We start from the raw sequence: 25,074 nt of genomic DNA, 5'->3' as shown, positions 1-25,074 counted from the left end.
ATGTCAGGGGCTCTTAAAGGGTGACAGGGCATCCGCAATTTATTTCAGTCAAATTGATTCTCAAAAACTCAAATAGCTTTCCTTCCCTTCCAAGCCCTGCTGTGTGCCCAACAGTAGTTTCCCACCACATTGTTTCACAACAAACTGTAGGGTCTGTTTTGTAATGTTTCCCATGTTAAATGGAAAATTTGTGGCTAAACCAACATATTGGAGTGAAAAATGTATTTCTTCATTTTCATAGCTCAATGATAAAATTATTTGAATATCTATGGGTTCAATATGCTTACCACACCACTAGATAAGTTGCTTGAGAGGTGTAGTTTCAAAAATCTGGTCACTGGTGGGGGCTTTCATCTGTTTACTGTTAGCATGTTGCACAAAAATCACCTGACAGATTCCCTTTAAAAGTCTATCAACAATTTACAAATTCTCCAATTTGCAAAACTATTTTTTAAGGACAACATCACATTTGAAGTGACTTTGAATGGCCTATGTGACAGAAAAGGGCCAAAGGTGACACCATTTTGTAAACTTCACACCTCAAAATGCTCAAAACCACCTCAAGAAGTTTATTAGCACTTTTAGGTGCCCCTCATGAAGTAAAACAACATGGAAGGAAAAAATGAAAATGCTAATTTCCCCCCCCAAAATTTGCATGAGCCCCAAATTTTTCATTTTCACAAGTGCAAAATGACAAAATAAACTGCACAATTTGCACAGTTTCTCCTCAGTTCATCGATAACCCATATATGCTATAAAACTACTATTTGGTCTCAATGCAGGCATCATAAGGGAAGGAGCACCATTGAACTTGTGGAGAGCAAAATTAGCTTGAGTAGTTAGTGTCTGAGTGCCGTGCACCTTCAGGATGTAGCAGAGATCCTCATAGGACCGCATGTGGATTACATCGTGATTGGGTGTTTGGAGTAAAAAAAATTGGAGAATGAGGGGTTTTTTGGTATTTTATTTCAAATAAAGGACTTTTATTTTTTTTTGTGTTTATTTCTTTTCACTTACAGTATTAGTAGTAGGGGGTCTCATAGATGCCTTCCAGTACTAATCTAGGGCTTAATAGCAGCTGTGAGCTATCATTAACCCCTTATTTTAAATTGATTGCCACCATACCAGGGCAAACAGAAGAAGCTGGGTAATGTGCGGGAATTATCACATCTAATCGATGCAACAATTCTGGGTGGCTGCAGGTTGCTATTTTTAAGCTTTGGGGCAATAACCATAGGCTTTTCCAGCCTGGAAATACCAGCCCACAGTTGTTGCTTTATCATGGCTGGATATAAAAATTTGGGGGGACCACACACTATTTTTTATAATTATTTATTTAAATAATTTGAAAACGCACCATAGGGTCCATCTTCTTTTGATATACAGCCATGATAAGTACACGACTCGGGGCTGCTGCCTGTAGTTGCATGCTTTATCTGCACTGGGTATCACAATACAGAAGATCCTATGCTGATATATTTATTTATTTTTACACCACTGCCCAATCACAAGCATTGTCACACAGGTTGAGGGAATGGTCTGACTGCAATCAATCACAGATGCCTGGACAGATAGTGGGCAGGGGAAGCAGTGAACATGTATGAGGGTTAATGAGTGGACCAGAAGTAGTGTTACAGCCATGCGGAAGACTCGGTAAGTATAACGATCCTGCTCTAGTCCCCCTAGCCCTTTCTGACACCATTTTACAGCACAATATTCAGGCCCCATAGACTTATATGGGCTTTGGGGTCTGAGCAGATGTTCAGGGTCAAGTCCGGCCATGAACTGGATTTTTTTTTAAAGTCAGGCCAGACCCGCCGAACCTGAACATCTGTGGGTTCAAAAATCTCTATTCCTAACAAATAAAAAATTATGTTTCAAAAGCTTTGTTGATTTAAAGTAGTCATTTGGCAAATGTTATGTATTAATGATTTTGTGTGATATTGCTTTTGATATTATTAGAAATTAATACATTATATCTACCAAAATGTACTACTAATTTGAAGTATAATGGGACACAAATAAACGTCTCAGAATCCTTGGGATATATTGAAGTGTTTTAGAGTTATTACCACATAAATTGACACTGGTATGAATTAGAAATGAGTGAACCCGAATTGTAAAGATTGAGATTGGTACCGAATACTGTGTGTCTGGGACTCAAAACCAAATACAGTGGAACCTTGAATTACGAGCATAATTGGTTTCGGGAGTGTACTCTTAAACCAAGTTACTATTACATCAAAGCAAATTTTCCCATAGAAAATAATTGAAACGCAGACAATTCGTTCCACAACCCAAAAATATTTACTGTATTTATACAAACTTATTACAGTAATACAATATAATGTACGGTATTCATATAAACTTATTACAGTACACTAATAAAAATACTGTACAGTACAGTAAAAGCATATACAACAAATTAAACTGCACGTTAGCTTACAATAGAATTGTTTGTGTGCGGGATGTACAATACAAGCAATGTGCTGTACTGCTTATCAATAAGAAAGTACAATACTGTTTCCACAAATGCAAATTGATAGATATGCTACATAGTATATACTGTACTGTACAATGGTATACTGTGTACAGTATACAGTACATATGGACAGAAAGTTACCTCCAAAGCGAGTCAGTGCTTTTGAAAGGACAGAATCGGAAGTGTGCACAGTCAGTATTTTCTCTTATTGCAAATCATTGCTCTTAAACCAAGTTACAAATTTTTAGAAAGCTTTGCTTGTCTTCAAAATTCTATCAAGCCAAGTTACTCTTAATCCAAGGTTCCACTGTACTCATTGAGACTCACAATCAAAATTCCGTATGTCTTTGGAATGTGGTAGGAAATCCATGCATGAGAAGAACATTCAAACACCTTACCAATGTTGTCTTTGGCAGGATTGGAGACCAAGTGAAACTTAGTGCTGGAAAGCTACAGTGCTAACCACCAAGACACCTATTGTTTGTGTTGACACACCCTGGTCATAATTTCCTTTAATGCCTGCTACCCTTACCACTTTTTTCCAGTTAATTGTTAAGCCCCTACTCCCCTCCTTTCATCTTTCAATCTTTCATCCAATCGAGTTGGCTTCCTGCATGCATTCTAGTAACCTCTCAGGTCCAACTTCAAGTAATCTCTCATAACATAAATCTCTTTAAATCACCTAACAAGCACTCCAAGGCCTTTCATTTTAAGTCTTGCCATGCTGATATAGTCTGTTTTGAAAAGACCAAACTGGGTCTACGTATGTATGTGTGCCTGTCTTGGTTTCTGTACCTGTTTGCATGCATGTACTTGTCAGCATGTGTGTGAATTTCTGTGTGTCTATATATGTATGTGTGACTGCATGCATGTGCCTGTCTGCATGCATGTGTCTATGTGCATTAGTCTGGTGTCTACATATGTCTGCATGTCTGTACATGTCTGCGTGTGTACATCTCTGTTTGTCTTTGCATGTTTTCATTTTCCTTTCTGCATTTGTGTAACTGTCTGCATGCATGTGCATGTGTGCTTTTTTTTGTAACATAGTTACATAGTTTTCTTAGGTTGAAAAAAAGACCTAGGTCCATCTAGTTCAACCTTCCTCCACCAATTCTACATTTGGTCACTAAGTCATTTATAACCAACAATGTTGTGTGTTCTGAGGAAATCATCCAGCCCTTTTTTAAAAGTTGTTATAGTATCTGAAATTTCTACCTCTTGCAGTAGGGCATTCCACAAGCTGACTGCTCTAAGTGTAACGATCCCTTTCCTATTTAGCTGCATGAATCGCTTTTCTTCCAATCGCAGTGAGTGCTCCCTGGTCCTTAGTATTGTCTTTGGAAGGAATAAGTCCTGTGCCAGTCCTTTGTATTGACCACACATGTATTTATACATATAAATCAGATCTCCTCTAAGATGTCTTTTTTTCTAAGCTAAATAAATCCAACTTTTTCAACCTCTCATCATATCGGAAGCCTTCCATTCCATGCAATAATTTAGTTGACCAACTTTTAACTAACTGTAACTTCTGAATATCTTTTTAAAATGTGGAGCCCAAAACTGGATATTCCAGATGTGGTCTTACAAGTGATTTATAGAGAGGTAACAATACGTTGGGATCACGGGATCTAACTTGTTTTATTTGCATTTGCAGCTGCTGCTTGACATTGGGAACTGATGCTCCGCTTACTTGCAACCAGAATGCCCATTGGCATTTATCAACATTAAATCCCATTTGCCAATTGTCTGCCCATTCCGACATCTTATCCAGATTGTTTTGTAATATTGTACTATCAAGGTGTGTTTTTAATAGCCTACATAGTTTGGTGTTGTCAGCAAAGACTGACACTTTACTCTAAATCCCATCCACAAGCTCATTAATAAAGAGATTAAAATGAATCATCCTAGCACAGATCGATTTGTACCTCACTGATGACTCTAGCTCAACTAGAGAATATACCACTTATGACTACTCTTTGTTTGCTGTATTTTTTAAAAAGATTTCCTTACCCACATGTTTATAGTTTCCCCTAATCCTTGCTTCTGCAGCTTCATTACAAGACTGTTATGTGACACAATATAAAATGCCTTTGCAAAGTCCAAATAAATAACATCAGATGCATTGCTAATATCCAGATTTGCACTTACCTCCACATACAAACTGAAAATACAGGTTAGACACAACTTATCTTTCATGAATCAATGCTGGTTATCAGTTATTATATTATTCTTTCTAATACATTGCTGTATGTCATCTCTTAAAATGCCCTCAAAAACTTTGCTCACCACTAAAGTCAGACTTACTGGATGGTAGTTGCCTGGATTGACCCTCCAACATTTCTGAAATATCAGTACCAAGTCAGCTATTCTCCAATCCTGAGGTACCAACCCTTATTCAAGAGAGTCTAAGAAGATAATATTCAATGGTCTGCCAATTACTAAGCTCAATTCCCTCACTATCCATGGATAAATGCCATATGGCCCAGGGGATTTGCCAAAGTTTAATTTACTCAGTCGCAGGTGTGCTTCTTCTTGTGTTAAATTAGCTATATTGGGGGGACTTTTATTTTTGCCTTGTTGAATAATCCCTGGAACAGTCAGTTCCTTGGTGAACACCGACAAAAAGTGCCTGTTTAAAATCTCAGCCTTTTCTTTGTCCTCTATAATTATCCTGCTTTAATCTTGTATGGGGTCAATAACATCCTTTTTTTTCCTTTTGGCATTGATGTATTTGGAAAAAACTGTTTGGTGGTTAATGTCTTTGCTGATTTTTGTTTCAATAGATACTTTTGCTAGCTTGATTTTTTTTTTACATTTCCTACTGAGAATGTTATTTTCCTGAAATGCTATTTTTATTTTCTCAGCCTTCAAGGTTTTTGAATGCCCTTTGTTTTCCTTTTATTTTACTTTGTACTGTCTTATTTATCCATAGAGGTTTATTTTTATTCCTGGAAATTTCATTATCATAGGGTATATTTTTTTGACAGGACTCTAGTAGTATATCCTTAAACTTGCCCAATTTATATTCGGTATCCCCAGTTACCATGACATTGTCCCAATATACATGATTAAGCTCTTCTCCTAAACTGTTGAAATCAGCTTTCCTAAAATTCTAGGTTTTAGCATTTCCCCTTTCAAATGTTCTATTAAATATTACTTTGAAGCTTACCATATTATGATCGCTGCTGCCCACGTGCTCCTGGACCTGTACTGTATATCTGAAATTTTATTTGGTTTGTTTCAGAGGACCAAATCCAGCAAATTATCTCCGTTGGTCGGTTCATCTACCAACTGAGAGATGTAATTGTTTTGAATTGTAGATACGAACTTGCAGCTTTTAGCACAACCATAAGGTTCAATGTCCCACTGAATGTCTGAATAGTTAAAATCCCTCATAATAAAAACCTGATTGTTATTATTATTAGCTGCCCTTTTAATTTATTTCAGCATTTCATCCTCTACTCATTCATTTTGTTTACAAGACTTCTTACATTTGCCAGCAGACATTTAATACTATTAACACATTTCTTTCTTTTAGCCTCCCTAATTACCTTGCATGTCCCTGCCCCCCACTAAATCTGCTTTGACACCTACTGTCTCACTCTGTCTACTGTATCTATTCTCTTTTTTGCACAACTACCTTCCCCCAGATCCTAGTTTATAAGCTACCCCATCTATCTGATCATTTTCTCCCCAGCACAACTGCACCCTACCCATTGAGGTGCAGCCCGTCCCTACCGTAGAGCCTGTAGTCAACAGTGAAGTCATCCCAGTTCTTCATGAACCCAAACCCTTCCTTCTTTCACACCAATTTCTAAGCCACATACTGTCTTTCTAGTGACAGTTGTGGCACACGTAGTATTTCTGAAAACACCACCTTGGAGGTCCTGGACTTCATCTTTCCTCTTAGTTCCCTGTAATCGTTTTTTTGGAACTTCCACATCTCTCTAACTTTAAAACCAATAAGAAAACTGAAAAAAGTCATAATAAATTCATAGATACTCTATTAATTAAATACATGACAAAAAGTTGCATGGAAACAAGAGGGCGTCATACATATACACAGTTAACTGTAACTGTGTATATGTGTGACGCCCTCTTGTTTCCATGCAACTGTTTGTCATGTATTTAATTAATAAAGTTTCTATGAATTTATAACAACTTTTTAGTTTTTTTTCGAGTTGGTTTTTATTTATTATTTCCGATTGGTTCCATTTGTTTCACAGCCCTTGCACTTATGATCATTGGCCCGTTTTAGGTACATAGCAGTTTCTGTTTTGCTGCCTCAAGCTTTGTCATTAGTTTCACTGTGCACCATGACCTCTGGGTTTTCCCCAGCTCTGTGCCATCTTAATGTACTAAGCACAAATCTGTTCTTGTATCTGTATTGTAAGTTTGTTTTTATTCCTGTATCTGTGTAGTAAACTCAGTTCTGCTCCTTTTATAGGCATGGTGCTCCTTTCTGTTTCTGTATTTACATAGTAATCTTGGTTCTGGTACCACATTTATGCAGTAAGTTTGTTTTTTTTCCCATTTCTATGTAGTAGTCTTGGTTCTGTTGCTGTATTTGTGCAGTAAATTCTATTATGTTCCCATGCTTATCTATGTAGCAACCACCATTATGTTTTAAGCCTATGGTATTTTAAGGCAGTGGCCAAAGAAAACCAGGCTAAAGGTTGGACCCGCAACTTTAGGACTACTGCTTTGTTATTGCTCTTCAGGCCAGCTGGCCCCTGCTCTTTGATAACACCTTATTATTGCCACTATCACACAGCAGAAGTGCTATTTTCCTTATCTTCTTAAAGTGAACTCAGCACACTAGAAAGGGCATCTCTTGGTTAGACCATATAATTACAAACAACCTTTCTCTTCTGTTATTCTAGTCTGCCTCAATTCTATCTACCCTACAGTCAGATCATAAACTCATCTCTATCACATGCTCTTCCATTATCCAGGCCCCAACCACTCTTACATGGTGCTTAAATAACTCATTTCTCTCTTCAGCAACTACATTTGAGTCTGTAAGGAATATAATCAAACAAATATTTGAGCATAGCACAGGCTTCGTTTCCTCTCTGATCTCTTAAAGTCATCTGGTGAAGCCAAAAGATTGGACTCACCACACACCCAAAAAGTTTAGATAGAACAGGATAACCACTTTATAAAAATGCAAATAAATATATAGCTGATGGCCTGAAAGTTAAGCTCAATATCTTGCTCAATACTAATGCAACCAAAGTAATGATCTAGAACATATGTTGGTATAAGTGCAATACATAGGTGCATATTTACAGTGTAAATGGAGAGGGAAACCAGCTCACCTTACAGCTTCAGCTCAAAGCATGCAGGAGCAAACAAAGACTGTGTGACCAAGCGAAGATTAATGAAAAAAGGAAATGAATCCAGCTCCTAAAAATCCAATTTATTTGTATGAAGTTAAAATGTCAGATCCATGGTGCGGTAAAATCATCATGTTTCAAATATACAGACCGGCATTCTTTGACAAATAACGCCTGCGTGCGTTTGATTTGCATTGCGTTTACCGCACCATGGATCTGACATTTTAACTTGATACAAATAAATTGGAATTTTAGGAAATGGATTAAATTCCTTTTTTTATTAACAGTCAGGACCTGGGATAAAAAAAAATGAGCAAATGCCCTGCAGTAAGTGAATAAATAAATAAATAATAATAGCAGATATAAATTTAATAGACTACTTAGTTAACACTATTTTGACAAAAAAAACCCATAAAAGCCATCCCACTGTGACAATTCTCAATTGGGATGGATGCTAACACATGAAGTTCTTCTCATAGTCAGCAGACCACAAAGTAGATGAGGGCAGAGTAGGACACAGACCCGACTGCTCAGACACCTGCCAACTGCCAATGGAAGGCAAAATAAAGATAAAATAACTAACTCAGAAAAGGAGGAGAAAAGCCTCTGTTTGTAGAAAGTACAAGAAAACTAAAGTAAAAGCAAAGAAATGAGCCAGAACATGTATTTATAAGTGCAGTATGTAGGTGTTACGGTTGCTGTGCCTCTGGAGACTATGTCCGGATTTCTTGCTACTGCACATGTGCAAGCGCTGGAGACTAAGTCCTATCTTGGAGCAATTGCACATGTGCGGGTGACATCATAGCTGACACGAGGTCACATGTCTCTGACACCTTCTAAGCTGATTGGCCACTGGTCATGTGCTTGTGACACGTGGTCACATGTCTGACACCTTCTATGCCGATTGGTCGCTGGTCATGTGCTTGTGACGCTTTGCTCGGTGATAGGCCAGCGTGACGTCATTGCTCTCATTCTGGCAGCGGATTGGCTCTGATGTCCTCCATCTTGGATGAGGCACAGAGTCTATATAAGACCCTGACGCACGCCGCCCGGCGCTCAGTCCTCTTGGTTCATGCATGAGGGTAGACGCCCTGTGCACGTCCCTCTAAGCATCTCTCTGTCTATGTTAGGTGAGCGCTACCGGCAGGGTAGCGTTCTTATACCTTACAGCTTCGGCTGCAGTCCGTATCCTTACCTCTTAGTGGAGCGGACATAGGCAGGTGCCTGAGGCACATGGTCCGGCTGGGCCTTGTGATTCTCCTCGTAGGTGGACGTTGCCGCTAGGGTAACGTTCCTTATACTGCGTCTGGCAGTTGTTCGTATCCTCGCACACTAGGGGAGTGAACAGAGGTAGGAGCTTTGTGCGGCTTATGCTGCTGTCCGTCTCTTTTGCACCACTAGAAGAGCGGATCTAGGCAGGTGCCATATCTAGTGGTTCGTGTCCTCGCACACTAGTGGAGCGAACGCAGGTAGGAGCTTTGTGCGGCTTACGCTGCTGTCCATCTCCTGGCACCACTAGAGGAACGGACCTAGGTAGGTGCCATTTCACACTCACTGCTTTTGTCTCTGTGATCTTTAACAGAGACCATTCCACACACCCTCCAAGTAAGGGAGGAATTGCTTTATTTTCTAATTATATTCCTCTGTGAGTTTAACAGAGGTATTGCACTCTGCACTTGTGCTATTATTTTTTACAGTGGCACACTTATATACCCCTTATCCTCTGCCATAGTCTGCAGCAAAGTCTTTGCACGGTGGACCCTTACTGTCTGACATTCCTTTAGGTTTTATTATCAGACAGCCCCCCGTAATAGTAGGTGCATATTCACACTGTTTCCATTTAGCAGACAGAACCTGAGATAAAAACAAAATGAGCAAATAGCCGAAGGTAAGTGAATAAACAAATACATGGCAATAGTACATGTAAATTACATAGGGTGCTTAGTAAACACAAGAATTAATAAATGAGAGATTGTCAAACAATTCATTACATAAACATTTAACAGATTTGTTTAGTCCTCGACCTCATATAATAAATAAATCTTCATTTTTATATAGCACTAACATATTCCGCAGCACTTTACATACATCGGAAACAATGTCCCTATTGGGGCTCACAATCTAAATTTCCTACTGTATATCTTTGGATTGGGGGAAGAAATTGGAGAATCCGGAGGAAACCTTGCAAACACGGGGAGAACATACAAACTCCTTGCAGATATCATGGATTAAAATGCTTACCAACATTCTCCTATCATCTAAACTGCTGTGACATGACACTGAATAATAGAGTTGAGCGCGGTTCGTGGTTCGTGGTTCTCCAGTTCGTGGTTCGAGTGATTTTGGGGGCTGTTCTAGATCGAACTAGAACTCGAGCTTTTTGATAAAAGCTCGATAGTTCTAGTTACGTTCGAGAACGGTTCTAGCAGCAAAAAGCCAAGGTAATTACTAGCTGGCTTTCCGCTGTAATAGTATAAGTCACTCTGTGACTCACAATATTATTATTACTATTTTTTTTTTTCCTTGTCTTCCTTCCCTAAGCGCGCGCGTAGTGGGGCAGGCCAGCATGTCGGCCAATCCCAGACACACACACAGCTAAGTGCACTTTTAGCCAGAGAAGCAACGGCATGTGTGATAGGATGTCCATGTCACATGTCCCTGCATTATAAATACGGGCATCTGCCCGCTTGGACGCCATTATCTGCCTTCTGCGTTGGGTGTCAGTCACCGCAGGTGCAGCTCCTGTCTCCGATACTGCTGTGTATGCTCTACACACAGCACTATACAGAATAGGGATAGAAGTTTCTTTCAGCCCTTGTAAGGGCTAATAACAGCAGACTCAGAGCCATAGGTGACAGTCAGGTCCATGGAGAGAGGTTTTAACAGCTATGGATAAGAGCGTCGGTGTAGCTAAAGTCAGGGAGTTCCTTGCGACATTTCACCATTAGGAGGGATAGAAAGGGAGGCTTCCTTTCCTCTACACTGATCCACAACCCGGCTACTGTAGCCTCCTGCCCTTTGCACACTCAAGCTCATTGTTACTAAGCCATTATACTAGCAAACACTGAGGAAACTTAGTGGCATCCTAAAAGTGGCAGTTGGATTTCCATTAGTGTCCTACTAGTGCAAATCTGTTTGCAACACCTCTGCATTGCACACTCAAGCTCATTGTTACTAAGCCATTATACTAGCAAACACTGAGGAAACTTAGTGGCATCCTAAAAGTGGCTGTTGGACATCATTATTGTCCCACTGGTGCAAAGATATTTGCAGCACGTCTGCATTGCACACTCAAACTCATTTTTACTAATCTACTATAGTAGCAAACACTGAGGAAACTTTGTGGCATCCAAAAAGTGGCTATTGTACTCCATTTGTGCCACACTGGTGCCAAGCTATTTCTAGCACCTCTGCATTACACCCTCCTGCTCTGTTTTTAATAAGCTATAATAATAGCAAAAAATGCTGCCAGTTAGTGGCATCCAAAAAGTGGCTGTTGTACTCCATTTGTGCCACACTGGTGCCAAGCTATTTCCAGCACCTCTGCATTCCACCCTCCTGCTCATGTTGCTACGCAAATTTTATAGCAAACTATAAAACTATATAACTATAGCCAATAAGAAGGTGCCCAGTCTTCTATTATCCTCCGAAAGAGCACACCTCCATGTGTTGATCCCATTGCGGCTTTAGGCCAGAAATAGGCAGGGAAAGGGGATCGATGCAGGCCGCCACCCACAGCTGGTAACGCAGAATGTTTAAGAACAGCTCCTGTCCTTTCAGTCCTGCTAGTGCAGCCCAGTGGCATAAACAGGCCTGCTTCTGCTGATGCGCCTGCTGTCTACAGGTGTGTTCCCTACGCACACAGACAGATTACCCAATGGCCCCTGTGTTGTTAACAGTGAGTTCCGGGGCTGGGTGGTCGTGTGGACCCTGTGACGATAAAAGGGCTCCCAGTCTCCAGATCCAAGTGGCGTCTAACTCGGTTCAGGCTACTATTTGTTTCAGAGTCAATCTGCTTTCTATCCTCCACCTACCCTTTCCAACACACCTGTTCCCCTTGCCACCAGCATCTGTCCTTTTTTAACTCAGTTTGTATATGACCAAAAATGCAACTCTGCAGAGACACCGTACTCAACGCCGTCTCAGCACAGCAGCCAGCCCTCGGTCCCTCAGATGTGGACAAGTAAGACCATTTCTTCCTATCGATGAAAAAGCGTTGAGATTCACTCTGTGCACCATTGGTCATTAGTGGAAAAGCAGATGTAAGATTGCGTACCACCTTCTGCTGATACTCCTGCATACGTGCGTCACTTTCTATGGCAGGAGTTATTTCGCAAAATTTTGTGTTGTACCGGGGATCTAACAGTGTGGCAACGCAGTAGTCAGCATGACTTGGAATTCGTACAATCCGAGGGTCAAGTTGTAGGTAGTGCAGCAAGAAGGCGCTCATGTGTCTAGAGCATCCAGGAGGACCAAGTCCTTGGTGTGTTGGTGGCGGAGAGGTGAGAATCGTGCCTCCTTCCTCTGCCCTCTCCCCACAACCTCGCACAACCGAAATGTGAGCAAGCTCTCACTAATCTGCTGAGTCTTCCATGCCCATCGCCAGTTCGTCCTCCATTTCTTCCTGGGCTCCTGCACCTTCCTCAACTGTTTTGCTGATACTATGCTCCCTTGATAATCCCTCTCCCCCACCGTACCATGACTGCCGCCAAGGTGCCGCTGACCGTCTGGACTTTGCAGATCTTGTTATCCCTTCCGCATATGACTCCTCCAGTACTTCCTCCCTTCCTCTTGGACCAACACCTGACTCCGAATAATACTTACAGTGTGTTCCATCATGTAGATGACCAAAATTGTCACGCTGAAAATGTCATCGCCAGTGTTAAACATCTACGTCGACATTTGTAAACTGTGTAGAACGGTGCATATGTCCTTGATCTGACACCACTCCAGCAGCGTGATCTGCACCACCTCTGGATCAAGTTAGCCCAGGGTATACGTCATAACGTATTTCAGCTGGGCTCTGTGGTGCTGCCACAGACACTGCAACATGTGCAGATTAAAATTCCTGCGTGTCGGAACATCGCATTTCTGACGTTTAACCGCCAGACCTTAAGACTTCAGGAGCGATGAAAGTTGTTGAGCTACTAGGTGCGAACGATGGAAGTGAGCACATAGTGAGCGTGCCCGCTGTACAAGGCCATGTAGGCCGGGATGTTGTTTTAAAAAGTGCTGGAGAATCAGATTAAACACGTGAGCCATACAAGTCACGTGTGTCACATTGGCCTGACGAAGGCACACTGCCATGTTTGCATCATTGCCGCACATGGCTGTTAAGTCACCACCGTAGTCCGCTACGTCAATTTGTACTCCTGTCGCAAGGTGACAACGTGTTCCTTTCATGCATAGTGCTGATGATGGGAGAGGAGTTGACGCCAGCGGCGCAGTTGGATGCAGGTTATGCTCACCCATTGGGCTGCGTTACCTTGACGTATGCAGAACCAATGGCTGAATGCAGGTGGTGGGTATCACAGAGATGAAGTACCATCATTCAGCTACAACCAATGGGAAGACACAACACCCTTTTTGAGGCCCCTCCTGTCTGAAGACCACTGCCAGACATAGCTATGAACCTCTGGTTACTGTTACCCCCAGTTTAGTTTTATGAGTTTGTGTGCTTGTTACTTGACTACTTTTCCTGCTTGCTGTTTAGGTACCTCGTTGGCCGATTTGCATTTCACCTCTGCTTGTTTTCTGATTAAGTCCTGGCCATCCCATTCTGTTCTTCTTCCTCAATTAATGTTTTGACCCTGCATGACTACTATTCTCTGGAACTGCAGCCTTCCGCAGGTATTGATCAACTTGGGCCCTGCGTCATTCAAAATCACTGTATAGGGGTTAAAGGGTTTCATGGTTCTGGGGGTCCAGCTTGGTGATTCGGATCCCTCTAGCCTATTCTTTACAGCCCGTCTGAGTGTGTCAATCCAGGCAGGCATAACACCGTGCACTCGACAGAAGGACATGTAGGCCGGGATAGTGTTTTAAAAATTGCTGGAGATTCGGATTCAACACGTGAGCCATACAAGGCACATGTGTCACATGCCCAGAAGAAGGGCCGAAGACTGTTTAGCATCATTCATTCCCTGGCTGCTGGTTGAGTGGAGATAACCATTGATGAAACTCGGTCTCACTCTACAGAGCTAACCGTCCACAACTCCTCAGCGGTGTCTCATATTTCCCCTACATTTCAAAGTAAACATTTGACCACCTGATGGCCTTGAGCTCTGCTGCCAGCATAGTAAGAAGGTGTGTGGGATTCCTTGGGCGCAGTTACAAGGAAGGGTGGCCTGACGACACAGGGTTTGGGCTGAGGTGCAGGAACAACACGAGATTGATGAGGCAGAAGCAGTGGAGGAACTTGTACACAACTCGTAGGGACAGAAAGACTTGTACAGCAGACACTCCTCCATCTATCACCATAGCTACCCAGTGCCCAGTCAGCAACATGTAACGCCCCTGTCCATGCTTACTGTTCCAAGTATCTGTGGTGAAATGCACCCTGTCACACACAGAGTTTCTCAAGGAAGCGGTGATGTTGTGTGCGATCTGCTGTGTTAGCACGGGCACCCCTTTCTTGGAGAAGGAGTGGCAAATGGCCATCGGCTCTTGGGGCACTGCAATGGGCACAAGGTCTCCAAAATCCTCGGTGACAAAAGGGTGTAAAGGCAGCCTTTCTGTAGCCAACAAGTTTGAGATGCTGAAACTAAACCTCTTAGGCATGTCATGCACTTCAAAAATCATGTAAAAAACAGCGAGGGGACTCCAACCACAGTCTCCCTCATTGCCACTAATTGGGCCACACCCCTCCCACTTGACTGTCATCAGTTGACCCCCCTTTTGAAAATGAAAAAGATGCTTTGCATGAAGCACTCTCAAAAATACGCGTGCCTTTTGCCTCTCCTGGATGTCCCAGGGGAAGAAAAGTCCTCTGAGAGCCATGACTTGTTCATCTTGGTTCTTTTAGAAACACAGCGAGGAAACTCCAACCACAGTCTCCCTCGTTTCCACTAATTGGGCCACACACACCCCACTTGACTTGCATCAGTTGACCCCCCTTTTCAAAATGAAAAAGATGCTTTGCATGAAGCACTCTCAAAAATACGCGTGCCTTTTGCTTCCCCTGGATGACCCAGGGGAAGAAATGTCCTCTGAGAGCCATGTCCACATTGTCAGTGGACAGACACGTGTGCTTATCGGTCAGCAGACCCTCAGCAGCACTGAAGACAGGTTCCGAGAGAACGCTGGCTGCAGGACTTGACAAGATCCCCAAGGCGTACATTGCGAGCTCAGGCAATTTATCCAGATTGGAAGCCTAAAATGAGCAAGGCTCAAGTTGCACAGTAATGGCATCGATGTTTCCTTGCATATACTCATATATCTGTGTCTCATCCTCTTTTTCCTCGTAACGCTGTTTTGTTTTCGCATGAGAATTTGTTCTTTTCACTTTCCCATGTGTTTGTGTTGTGCTGTAAGTTGTTTGTCATCTTTTGGACACCTTTGAGGGTGTTTTCTAGGTGTTTTTATGTGTTTGTGATTGCCTCCCATTGTTTCCTATGCGGTTCGAGCGGTTCGCCGAACCAAACTCGAACGAGACCTCCGTTCGGCAAACCGAACTCGAGCCGAACCACGACCGGTTCGCTTATCTCTACTCAATAATTATTGAATTAAATTCTAAATATTCTAATTATAAAATATTTAATTATAATGTTATATGTCAAGTATTTGCATATTGAATGCTGCTCACTGGGATGAGTCCACCTTCTCCCCACCTTTTATTTTTTTATTTTTAAATTGTACCACACCTTGTCACTTCTATTTTTTTTACATTTTCTTATATTAAACTCAAACCTGTACATGCAAATACTCCTCATGAGCTCGACTTCATCCAATTTTGGCTGCATATTTTATAAAGCAATACTCTTTGACCCATTCATTTTCCGTTTTTATTGCTGCATGAGTTACATCAGACATTAATCAAGCCATACAATCTGTTATTTTTCAACTATTGACGGTGTTATGCTACTTCTTAAGACAATAATTTGGTAGAACAAATAAAAGCAATATAAACTTTAAGTTTACATGGTAAACTGCTAAAACACATTTGTACATAATTTATAAAATTTCTGATCCCAAAACTTAAATTCAGATATAGGATATAATGTAAAAAAGATTCATAAATTCTTGTGCATCTTTCAAAACTTTCCATATGAGTATTTCTACAAAGGCAAAGGTTATACAGTCATATGAAAAAGTTTGGGCACCCCTATTAATGTTAACCTTTTTTTCTTTATAACAATTTGGGTTTTTGCAACAGCTATTTCTGTTTCATCTATCTAATAACTGATGGACTGAGTAATATTTCTGGATTGAAATGAGGTTTATTGTACTTACAGAAAATGTGCAATCCGCATTTAAACAAAATTTAACCGGTGCAAAAGTATGGGCACCCTTATCAATTTCTTGATTTGAACACTCCTAGCTACTTTTTACTGACTTACTAAGGCACTAAATTGGTTTTGTAACCTCATTGAGCTTTGAACTTCATAGACAGGTGTATCCAATCATGAAAAAAGGTATTTAAGGTGGCCACTTGCAAGTTGTTCTCCTATTTGAATCTCCTATGAAGAGTGGCATCATGGGCTCCTCAAAACAACTCTCAAATGATCTGAAAACAAAGATTATTCAACATAGTTGTTTATGGGAAGGATACAAAACGTTGTCTCAGATTTAAACTGTCAGTTTCCACTGTGAGGAACATAGTAAGGAAATGGAAGAACACAGGTACTGTTCTTCTTAAGCCCAGAAGTGGCAGGCCAAGAAAAATATCAGAAAGGAAGAAGAATGGTGAGAACAGTCAAGGACAATCCACAGACCACCTCCAAAGACTTGCAGCTTCATCTTGCTGCAGATGGTGTCAATGTGCATCGGTCAACAATACAGCGCACTTTGCACAAGGAGAAGCTCTATGGGAGAGTGATGCGAAAGAAGCCGTTTCTGCAAGCACGCCACAAACAGAGTCGTCTGAGGTATGCAAAAGCACATTTGGACAAGCCAGTTACATTTTGGAAGAAGGTCCTGTGGACTGATGAAACAAAGAGTGAGTTGTTTGGTCATACAAAAAGGCGGGGGGGTACCCTAAAAATTATGATACCCTCCGTTGACAGGAAGGGCAAGTGGAGGATTTAATTCAGTCCCCTCTAAACGCTATCTAGCTATTTTTCTATCAGGATTTTTCTCTCACACCATCCTGTTTTTCATCTGATCTTTCACTAGCACACTGTCCATGTCATTTATGTTATCCGTATTTTAATTTTTATAATAAAGATATTTTTATAGAGGTATTGTTTCTAGTGGTTTCTCTCATACAAAAAGGCGTTATGCATGGAGGCAAAAAAACATGGCATTCCAAGAAAAGCACTTGCTATCCACAATAAAATTTGGTGGGGGTTCCATCATGCTTTGGGGCTGTGTGGCCAATGCCGGCAACGGGAATCTTGTTAAAGTTGAGGGTCGCATGGATTCAACTCAGTATGAGCAGATTCTTGACAATAATGTGCAAGAATCAGTGACGAAGTTGAAGTTACGCAGGGGAAGGATATTTCAGCAAGACAATGGTCCAAAACACCGCTCCAAATCTACTCAGGCATTCATGCAGAAGAACCATTACAATGTTCTGGAATGGCCATCCCAGTCCAAAGACCTGAATATCATTGAAAATCTGTGGGATGATTTGAAGCGTGCTGTCCATGCTCGGCGACCATCAAACTTAACTGAACTAGAATTGTTTTGTACACAGGAATGGTCAAATATACCTTCATCCAGGATCCCGGAACTCATTAAAAGCTACAGGAAGCGACTAGAGGCTGTTATTTTTGCAAAAGGAGAATCTACAAAATATTAATGTCACTTTTATGTTGAGGTGCCCATACTTTTGCACCGGTCAAATTATGTTTAAATGCGGATTGCACATTTTCTGTAAATACAATAAACCTCATTTCAATCCAGAAATATATCCAGAAATATTACTCAGTCCATCAGTTATTAGATATATGAAACTGAAATAGCTGTTGCAAAAACCCAAATTGTTATAAAGAAAAAAGGTTAACATTAATAGCGGTGCCCAAACTTTTTCATATGACTGTACCTAAAGCTACATCAGATTATCACTCTGGTCCTAAAAATAGATAAAGAGACACAAATTAAACAAATGAATCAAACATATTAAATGTTGTCATTTAAATTGGGGAACTCATAAAATTTACAGATGATACTAAGATAAGAGGAATAGTCAATACTAGAAAGGAGAGAAAACGTATTCAAAAGGATCCAGACTCACTTGAACAATGGGCTGAGGCAAAAAAGAATGGTGTTTAACATGCACAAATGCAAAGTCCTACATCTTTGTAAAAGAAATGTAAAAAGTATAAACAGTATAGTATGGGAAAAAAAGAACTAAGCAATAGCACAGGGGAAAAGGACTTGGGCATAATAGTAGATCCCAAATTCAATATGAGCCAACAGTGTGGTGCTGCAGCTAAAAAGAACAAAATTCTGGGATGTATCAAGACAAACATTCAGTCTAGATCAAGAGAGGTAATTATTACCCTAAACTCTGCCCTGGTCAGACCCCACCTGTAATAATGTGTACAGTTCTGGTCACCCCAAATCAAGAAAGACATCAATATATTGGAGCAAGTGCAGAGAAGAGCAACCAAGATGGTAGACTGTCTGCAACCTATGTCCTATGAAGACCAATTAAAAGAATTAAGAATGACAGGAGATACAAGATGACTGCCGATGCAGTGAGCCACACATGAGGGAGCTCAGGTTCAAAGCTAAATTCTGCTGCAATCCACAGTCATGGGAGTCCTGCTGATCTCCCGGGCTTCACTGACCGCTGGGGTGACCCCAGGTGACTCAGATCCATGCCCCTGAAAGATCTTCTGGAGACAAACTGAGGCTCCAGGGAGCCTTCCCAGACCACTGCACTGCAGCCTCTGGGCCCTGTCCAGTTGGTGAAGCACCAGAGATCCCATCATCCATTCGGAGGCTCAACGGGGGCTGAGTGAGCCATCCCCCTTGGTAGGACTCCGACCGGCCAAAGACGCAAACCGCTCACCGACCCACCTGGCATACTTTCTGCTAATGGCTCTCATCTTAGAGGCCTGCACCCTTGTGGCCAGCCAGCTTTCTGCCAAATCCAATCGGTCAGCGAGCGAGACACCCGGCACTCACCTACTTGGAGAACAGAGTGCTCACCCTCTATGCCGTTTTGGGGGGTGGCTAGCCTGGGTGGGAAGATCAGAGGCCCTGTGGATCCTGGTGTGTTCTCGGACTGGGGAGTGAATTCTTCCTGCTTGCCTCTGGTGGGAGCCTGCACCATCCGGCCCTGCTGCTGTTTGCCTTCTGCCTGGATTAAGCGATGTGACCTCTGAATTGCTACAATCCTGTCAGCCAGCTACCTCTTTTCAGCAAACAGCCACTCGTGAGGATCCCTGAGGGTACCTGCTTTAACTCCTGGTGACCCACGGAAGCAGAGAGAGCCAGAATTGAGAGCACCATCTGGAGTTGCACACAGATTGATAAAGGGCCAGCTATATACAAAGCAGGGAAACCCAGGATCACACCGGGGACTGGTAGGGACTGCTGGGGAGCCCTATGGATCATCTGTATGCAGTGACTTCCCAGTGATAGCTTGCCTCTCACGCCTGCCCTCCGGTTTGTAAAGTGGGGTGAGAGGACATATTGAGACAATGCCGGGTTCCTCACCTTTCTACCTCTCTCTCCCCACCCCTGCTCCTGGGAGACAAGTGGACCCCTACTGCTGTGCCCTGTACACTACCACCCCCACATCATCAGGAAGCGACGGTAGACTGGGGTAACACAGATCTAAGGTCCTTCTTGCGCCTGCAGAACAAGCAGAATTGCAGTTGGGACAGACGTGCCCCTTAACGAGTTTACTAAGTCAGATTTAAAAAAAATGACTGAGGAAGGGAACTCACTCCTTGCCACCAAGAGATCTCCCAAAGTAAACTTACAAGGGGTTCATTCCAACCCATACCTGCCAGATATGTAATCTGCCCCAACACACACCGCATGAGAGAGGCCACGAATTAAGCTTCTACCAACACTAGCAATTATAAATGAAGTGCTTCAGTATGGTCAAAATCGGCAATAAAGCCACCAGTCCTTTTGTAAATTCACAACTACCATTATCCAAGCAGACATAGATAGATTTCTTAACAGTCACCTGTGTCAAGCGCTATGGCTAATCCATCTTATACCTTACTGTTACATCTCGTGGCTCTCCTGAGGCAGTCTCCCATTCCTTGCCTGCCACGAGCACTCCTGCTCAGCAGCGCCGAAGGTCTGCCAGACTGCGCAGTGTGCAGGAGATACCTTCTCAGAGAGGCAGCAGAAGGGTGACACCTAGTGGTTCTCCTGTTACAAGGAGTGAAGCGGTCTCCCATTCCTGACCTGCCGCAGACTCTCCTGCTCAGCGGCCCCGAAGGTCTGCGAGGCTGCGCAATGTGCAGAGGTTTACTGCTCAGGGAAGCAGTGAGATTCCCGTTATCTCTGCACATTGTGAGACCGAGGATCCCGCCTCTATTTCCCAGAGGCAGGAGGGTGAGCATGTGCAATGCGTGGTGGGTCCTGATTCGCTCACTGACGTCACACGGCTTGATGACAAGGCTGGTGACGTGGTGAATCCTGACTGGCCAGGCTGGGACGTCGTGGACCCTGATTGGGTCAAGTCCGTCATCTCCGCCTCGCGCCCGCCCTCGGGTGGAGCTGCACCTCCTTAAAAGCTCCCCCTGCCATCATGGCGGCGCGCGACCGTCCTTCTATGTTTGGATGTCTGGCAGAGTGCTGCCACGCCGCTGCTCAGGCATTACTGTCTCTTGTGGGCTTGGCCCTTGCTGCTCCGGCAGTACCTCGTTTGCAGGCCGTGTTCCTGCCTTGCTGCTCCGGCAGTACCCCCGTCAACAGGCCGTATTCCTGTCCCAGGTGAGCTCCTCAAGTCTCCATTGGACTCACCTGGTTATTGAAAGCACACGTGCGTGGGCACCTCTGTGCTACCCTCGTGCCATATTCTCGTGACTTCCACTGGCACACGTGCGTGGGCACCTCTGTGCTTCCCCGTGCAACAGGTACACCGAGCCGTGAGATCTGTGCCATACAACCCTCAGGGGTTAGGGCAGATCGGTGTACATAGATCGTCTGTGACATTCCAGACGATCGCTAGCAGCAACCCGCTCACTCTTCACCCACCATAGCGGCGGTCCCTTACACCGCACAGTGGACCTTGACCGGCGGAAGCAGTCCATTTCCCATCTTGGCACGCTTCCCCGGGTCCCCCTCGTAACATTACGGTCGCGCCAAAGGTCTGGCTATGGCTGAAGAGCAGCAGCAGTTGCTGCGTTATGTGCAGCAGTTGGAGTCACGATTGGCAGCAGTGGAGCAGTCTTCCTCCGATAAGACTACTCTGACGACAGTCGCCACCCAGGCGGCTACCCAGGCTGTGCTATTGGGCGGAAGGTCTCCTCGCCTTGCGCTTCCAGAGCGCTTTAGCGGCAACAGCTCTGAGTGCCGTGGGTTTATAAACCAGGTTACCACCTACTTAGAGCTGTCCGCGACTCTTTACGCTACCGAGAAGGCGAAGGTAGCCTTCGTCCAGTCCCTGCTCACAGGGAGAGCGCTGAAGTGGTCCACGCCGTTGTGGGAGCGCGGAGATCGTGTGGTGAATAACTTAGCAGCTTATCTTGGGGCCATGAGAATGGTGTTCCTCGGGCCTCAAGTCACCCACGATTCCGCGCTGCGCCTCCTACGACTTCGGCAAGGGTCTGCTTCAGTCGGGGACTTTGCTGTACACTTTAGGACACTGGCCGCAGAGCTGGACTGGCCGGATAAGGTCCTTGTCCCTGTATTTTGGGAGGGCCTGGCAGGGTTTGTCAAAGACGCACTGGCCACACGTGAGGTGCCTGCCACTTTAGAGTCCTTGATTCAGGTTGCCTCTCGCATAGACATCCGCCAGGCGGAGCGAAGGCTCGAGGTCTCTTCAGCACCCATGTCTTCTCGGCCTAAAAAGCGTCTGACTCCCGTCTTCCATCAGACAGGTCCCCCAGCCAGTCCTGTAGGCGACTCCGTGGAGTCAATGGAAGTGTCCAAGGTGGTCTCCTCTGCCCCAGGTTCTCGGTCTTGTGTCATCTGCTTTTCCTGTGGGCAGAGGGGACACATAGCTACCCTATGTCCCAAACCGTCGGGAAAAGACAGCGTCTAGTTTCTATCAGAGGGGGGGACTCTAGACGCTACTTCTCCCTCTAGGTTGACTATCAGCGCCCAGTTGCAGTGCGGCACTACTCTCTTCTCTGCCCTGGCTTGCTTGGACTCAGGCGCTGAAGGCAATTTCATCTCGACCTCCCTGGCAACCCGATACTCAGTTCCCCTGGTTCTGTTGCCCAAGCCACTCAGGGTCCGGGTAGTCGACGGGTCCATACTACTCGATCCTATCACCCAGATCACCATCCCTCTCAGGATGGATGTACCACCGGGACACCATGAGCAGGTGTCCTTCCTGGTGCTTCCAGGGGGGACGGATGAGATCCTACTGGGTCTTCCCTGGTTGAGACAGCATGCTCCTATACTCAACTGGGCAACAGGGGAGATCTCATCCTGGGCAGGATCCTGTAGAGAGCACCTCGTGACTACCGAACCACCCGCTACCATTAGGTCGGTTGGGTCCTCAGGGAATACTGAGGGGCCGGGTTTACCGACACCTTATGAGGCCTACAGGGATGTCTTTTCCAAAAGGGCCGCAGATACTCTTCCTCCCCACCGGCCATATGATTGCCGAATAGACCTGAAGCCAGGCTCCGAGCCCCCTAGGGGCAGAGTGTATCCACTCTCTGCTCCAGAGACGGAGGCTATGTCCAAATATATTCAGGACAGCCTGGCGAAGGGGTTCATTCGCAAGTCTATTTCACCGGCTGGTGCAGGGTTCTTTTTTGTGCAGAAGAAGGAAGGGGATCTGCGCCCCTGTATCGATTACAGGGGATTAAATGCAATCACAATCAAGAACAAATACCCTTTGCCCCTCATTACTGAGCTATTTGATCGATTCCGCGGGGCAAAGGTCTTCACAAAGCTGGATCTACGCGGGGCGTATAATCTAGTGCGAGTCCGAAAGGGCGATGAGTGGAAGACGGCCTTTAACACCAGGGACGGTCACTACGAGTATCTAGTAATGCCCTTCGGACTCTGCAATGCCCCCGCCGTATTTCAAGACTTTGTGAATGACATTTTCCGGGATTTGTATCTTTCCGTGGTTGCATACCTGGATGACATTCTTATCTTCTCCCCCGATCTTACCACCCATCGGAGGGATGTCATCCGAGTACTTAAGAGGCTCCGCACCCATTCGTTATATGCTAAGCTGGAAAAGTGCGTTTTTGAACAGGAATCCTTGCCGTTCCTGGGGTACATAGTGTCCAGTCAGGGGTTAGCAATGGATCCGGGGAAGTTGGAGACAGTGATGAACTGGCCTGAGCCCTGCTCGCTGAAGGCGATCCAGCGATTCTTGGGGTTTATCAATTATTATCGCCAGTTCATTCCCAACTTCTCGACGGTGGCAGCACCCATCATTGCCCTTACCCGCAAGGGCGCTAATCCCAAAGCATGGACACGGGAAACGGTAGAGGCATTTCACACTCTCAAAACTCACTTCTCCAGAGCTCCCATCCTTCATCGTCCAGACATCTCCAAACCCTTCCTACTGGAGGTAGACGCCTCTTCGGTCGGTGCAGGTGCAGTCCTGTACCAGAAAAACGAACGAGGAAGGAAACATCCGTGTTTCTTTTTCTCCAAGACCTTTTCTCCGGCCGAGAGGAACTACTCCATAGGGGATAGGGAGTTACTGGCGATGAAACTAGCATTCCATGAATGGCGGCATCTCCTGGAGGGTGCGAAGCATCCATTTGAGGTTTTTTCTGACCACAAAAACCTCACATACCTCCAGACAGCTCAACGCCTGAACCCAAGGCAGGCCCGTTGGTCTTTATTCTTCTCCCGGTTCCGCTTTATTATCCGCCACCTGGCCGGTGAGAAGAACGTACGGGCCGATGCCTTGTCACGTTGTATGGTTGTGTTGGAGGAGGACGAGGAGGAGCCTCGTCTTATACTACCCCTGGACAGCTTGAGGATGGTCACTCCCACTTCTTTGGACCAGGTGCCACCTGGCAAAACCCTCGTTCCCCCTGAACTACGGAACGAGTTGCTATCGTGGGCCCATGCCTCCAAGGTCAGGGGTCACTTCGGGGTCAAAAGGACCAGAGACCTGGTGACCAGGCATTATTGGTGGCCGAGACTACCCCAGGACATACAGGAATATGTGGGAGCCTGTATGTCGTGTGCTCGGAATAAGCCGTCCCGGCAGAGACCGGCAGGTCTTCTTCACCCACTGCCAGTGCCGGATCGTCCCTGGGAAGTGGTAGGGATGGACTTCCTGGGAGATCTGCCCAAGTCAGCAGGGCACAGGGTCGTATGGGTCATCACGGACCACTTCTCTAAAATGGTCCACTTGGTGCCTCTCCCACGACTCCCGACGTCACGTGCTCTCGCCACCTTGTTCATTCGGCATGTATTTAGGTTGCATGGCATGCCTGACAAGGAGGTGAGCGACCGGGGTCCCCAGTTCGCGTCTCGCTTCTGGAGAGAGCTCTGTAAGCTCCTGCAGATAGAGCTGAACATCTCCTCCGCATACCATCCCGAGACCAATGGACTAGTGGAGAGGACTAATCAGACCTTGGTAACTTACCTCCGCCATTTTATATCCGCGCACCACGACAACTGGGCTAACCTCCTTCCTTGGGCCGAATTTGCCATTAACAATTTGGTCCATGAATCCTCTGGCCAGACTCCGTTCCTACTCAATAACGGACAACATCCCAGAATCCCGGTTCCGATGCCCATTACGTCACCCGATACTAGAGTGGAGGATTGGGCGACCAAGGCTCGGGAGATCTGGGATGACACCCAAGAGGCTCTTAAAAGGGCCAAAGACCGGATGGTGACAACGGCTGATGTTCGCCGCCGCCCTGCACCATCCTTCGCCCCTGGTGACCTAGTATGGCTGTCCTCTAAGAATGTTAACCTACGGGTACAGGCAGCCAAATTCGCCCCTAGGTATCTGGGTCC

This window comes from Anomaloglossus baeobatrachus, chromosome 8 (genome assembly GCF_048569485.1).
Source record: "Anomaloglossus baeobatrachus isolate aAnoBae1 chromosome 8, aAnoBae1.hap1, whole genome shotgun sequence".
In the NCBI taxonomy this organism is placed as follows: Eukaryota; Metazoa; Chordata; class Amphibia; order Anura; family Aromobatidae; genus Anomaloglossus; species Anomaloglossus baeobatrachus.
This window is presented reverse-complemented; position numbering follows the sequence as displayed.